Genomic DNA, 4,109 nt, shown 5'->3' with positions numbered 1-4,109 from the left:
TTTCTCGTGCAGATTTGGCTTCGTGCAATTTTCTCCACTCATGCAATTCTGTTCTCGTGCAATTTAGTCCCCTCGTGCAATTGTCTTCATGCAATTTAGCCCCGTTCGCGTTAAATTTAGCCGATCATTTTGGTTATAATTAGTTTGATTACTTATGTTTTATTTCATATTTTATATTACCCCAAGTTTCTCTAGCTTTAAATACCTTAAATAATAATTGAACGATAAGTATACAAAGTTTTGTGGCACTTCAAATTGAATCTGTAAATTAATTAACTAATTCAGTAATTAATGTTTGTTGTTTTATTTCTTTTTTTTTGTACAAGAGATTACTTTTTTTTGTATTCAAAACAATTGTTTTAAAATCAAATTTAAACTAAAATGTCTAACTGTTTTTTTTTCAAACACAAAGAAGAAATTATTTGTCTTGCAACGTAAATGATTTTTTCAAATACTATTAGAAAATAATTTTTTGACGTAATTATTAAACATTTTTTGAATGATTTTTGATGGTTTAGTCATATGAATCAGTATTTCTAAAACTTTCATGTGAATGCTTTGTATTTTGATTTGTTATTTATTTGTATTTTGTTTAATCATAATTTGCATTTTTAAATAATAAATGTTGTATATTTTTAAACAGTCGGATTTAACATTATAGATTGTATCTATTGTGAACCATTAATCTACAACAGTCTATCTATTAGTCTATCTATAGTATTTATTCTTATTTTTATTAAACACATATATACACTTACTTTAACTTCAATTTTTCCTTACAGTATTAACTTTTTAATGAGCTACTTTAAAGCTTGTTAACACACAGAAGCATGTGTCAGTTTGATAAAAAAGAGTACTTTTAAATTTGTTATCATTATCTACAAAATTATGTGTTATCTAAAAATATACATTTTAAATCTACGTTACAGCAGCTTGTTAACGTGCTTCTTGCAAATTCAGCTTTAGTTTTGTTAATTTACTATTTATATGTTTTTAAGAATAGTTAAAAATGCTAATCTATTACTTTTTTACGATAAAAAGTTATTGTAATATTTTTTTTAATATTTAGTAATCGTACTAACTAAACTCGTACAATTTACAATTAAGTTACATTTTTCTTATAAGGTTAAGAATTTTGTTATCTATTTTGTTGCAAAGTTTTAATTGTAAAAGTAAACAAAAAATTAAAAAAAAATTCACCCTTCAACTAACCTGAAAAACTAATGATATACCTCTATATTATACTTTTTTTTACTAGAATTAATAAAAGTTGTTTAAAACACCTTTAATAAAATTAAAAACATTATGATAAAAAGATATCAAGTTTTAATTATCGTAATCCAACATTTAAACTTTTAAAAAATATGTTTAAATTTTATTTTATTAAAGTTAATGAACATAAAATAAGTGCATAAAAATAGTTGAATATGTTAAGCTTTTACTTTTCAGCCATAAAATTTTTTGTAAGAATTTTGTGTTTACTTTTTAATTGTCGTATTACCTATAATCATGCTACTTACATTTAAATTATATTTCCTGTAGTAACGTTAATAATTTTGTTATCCAATTCTTTACAAAGACTTAGTCGTCAGAGTCTAAAATAAAAAAAGGTCTTTATAACTTTTTAACTAACCGAAAAAGTATAATGAAATGTATTTACCTTTTAATTTATTTACTATGATAAATATAAACTGATTACAACACCGCTAATAAAATTAAAAGCGATATGATAAAAACACTTCCTTTTAATTGTCGTAATCAAACATTAAAAGTTTTCTATTCTGTTTTTATTAATGCATATTTTATAAACTTTAAGGATAGTTTCGATATAAAAGTAAATCCTAGCGAAACCAAAGTCGCCATTTAAGGTTCTAGTATTTCTTACAAAACTACTCAAGCATAAGTCTTAACTTAGGCAAAGAATTTTCAATGGAGTATCAATTAATCGGAATAATTTGTTTCTTGAAACCTTGTTAACAAACCAGTATATAGTACATACCAGTGCATTTTTATTATCTTAACAATTACACTCATACTCTTTACATTTATATCACACTTTTTATATCTTGTTCTTGATTGTAAAAATTATACTAAAGTTAATACTTTAAAAGAAATCCTAATAAAGTTATTTAAATATATCTGTATCATTAACTTTATTTTACTAAAAATAATAAAAGTTGCTTATAACACTCCTAATAAAATTAAAAGCCTTATGATAAAATTATGTCATGGTTTAATTGTCGTTATCAAACATTTAACTTTTTTAATACACTTAAATTTATGCATATTCTATATACTTTAAGTATAGTTTTAAAACAAAAACAAGTCTAAGCAAAACATAAACCTTTCAAAACTGTAGGTATAAATGTATTTGTTAAAACTACTGAAGCATAAAATTTCAACTTATTTTTTTTTCCATATAACTAAAGGAACTTCAATTAAGACAACCTACAACTACCCGTATATAAAAAGAAACATGTTTTCTTTTTTTCTGAAATTTATTCTATCAAAATACTACTTAACATGGAAACATTCCATATAAAATACTAATACATATTGTAAGATGTAAATGTTCAGATAAGTTACAGTGCTTCATTGACTGAAGTCACTAAAATTATTTTTCATCACTTGCGTACTTCTTTGTCCATTCCCTGCAAACTTTGTCATATCCTTCAGGATTGCTGAAGTACTGAGCTGCTATTTCTGGCACGAGACAGTCATTGGGGTTGCAGTCGGTGAGAAATAACTGTATGGACAACAATGTTGTTCGTATAGACATAGCCGCAGCCCAATTAGAACCAAGAATATCTAAACTGATATAACCTTCGCTGTTAATATTGCAATGGTATATTTTGGTCTTAAAAGTAACCTTTGGTGGTTTAAACGGATATTCGGCAGGGATACTCAAGTCTAAAACAAAAGTTCCGCCTTCAAAAGGAGTTCCTGGAGTTCCTTGAATCACAGCTTCCCATTCAAACAAGTTGTCTTCTTTTAGATAAGCAGTGATGTAATGTGGTGAGTTTGAATTAAGATCTTTCAGCTCTTTTTGAAGTCTTCGTTTTGCAACGGTAGTTTGCTGATCATCGTCTTTTAGAGAATCATTCTTTACGTTTTTACAATTCAGTGAAATTTTGTAATCATCCACGGATGAAATATTTCAATTTAAATTAGTCTGTACTATATTTAATTTATTATTTAACAACAGAAAATTAAATTATTTTTAATAAGTCTGAGTTTTTTTTTAATTTAATTATTTACATAGAGCTGAGTGGAATAAAAATTCTCATGACATCGGCTGCATTTCTAGGGTCGCTTTTGATAGGTTGAATTATAATTTTTAATATTTTTTCTTTATTTTTTTTATATATACGGGTAAGCTGGGTTAGGGTATAGATTTTATTAACTTATTGCTTCATTATCACTTTACCCAGTTTGCATATTGCTACAAATGAAAAAAAAAACTACCTCACCACTGCAGCCGACATATCGTCATGTGTCACAATTCATTTTAAATTTAAAAAATACTACATTCAGAATACGATTTAATGCATTATGAAATAAAATTTTACAGTACTTAATAAACAAGTGTTTCTGTAAGTTTTAAAAATATCTGTAAATCCCATATAACTTAAATGTTTATAGTATAAAAAACTTTGTATAATTTGAAATATTTTACTGGGAAAAACACTAGCAAAAATACCTTTTCAAAAATCACAAATAAAAAATTAAGTACTTCAGTGAAATAAAAGATAAAGAAAGTTTGAAGCTAAATAGAGAACTACTATATAGAAAGAGTATTGAAACTATTTCTACAGAAGTTTATAAAACAAAGTTAAATGTTCAATCTCTATGTGGCTATTTTTGCTTTTAATGTTTTCTGACTTGTTCTAGGCAGTGACGACTGCACATACAAATATGTCATATATAAAACAAATTGATTAATGTTATTTAATTATATTCCTTACAATTTGTATATTCGCTTAAACTTTAGCACAACAAAAAAATAACTAAAAAAGCTTGAGCAGAAATGAATGTTCAAATTGAATAATTCTTAATTTATTTTTAGATCAATGACAGACTACATTTTGTTCACCACAATTAAAAGATTT

The 4,109-nt window shown here is 25.2% G+C and overlaps 1 pseudogene; it reads right to left on the bottom strand.

Annotated features, from left to right (window-relative positions):
* Window positions 1-2,614: 2,614 nt before the first annotated feature.
* Window positions 2,615-3,485, bottom strand: LOC145832191 (ubiquitin-conjugating enzyme E2 2 pseudogene; annotated as a pseudogene).
* Between the last annotated feature and the right edge of the window lie 624 nt (window positions 3,486-4,109).

The sequence above is a fragment of the Thalia democratica genome, chromosome 3 (assembly GCF_965202585.1).
Source record: "Thalia democratica chromosome 3, ktThaDemo2.hap1.1, whole genome shotgun sequence".
NCBI classification, from domain to species: Eukaryota; Metazoa; Chordata; class Thaliacea; order Salpida; family Salpidae; genus Thalia; species Thalia democratica.
Note: the sequence above shows the minus strand (reverse complement) of the source record. Positions and strands in the feature narration are given on the sequence as shown.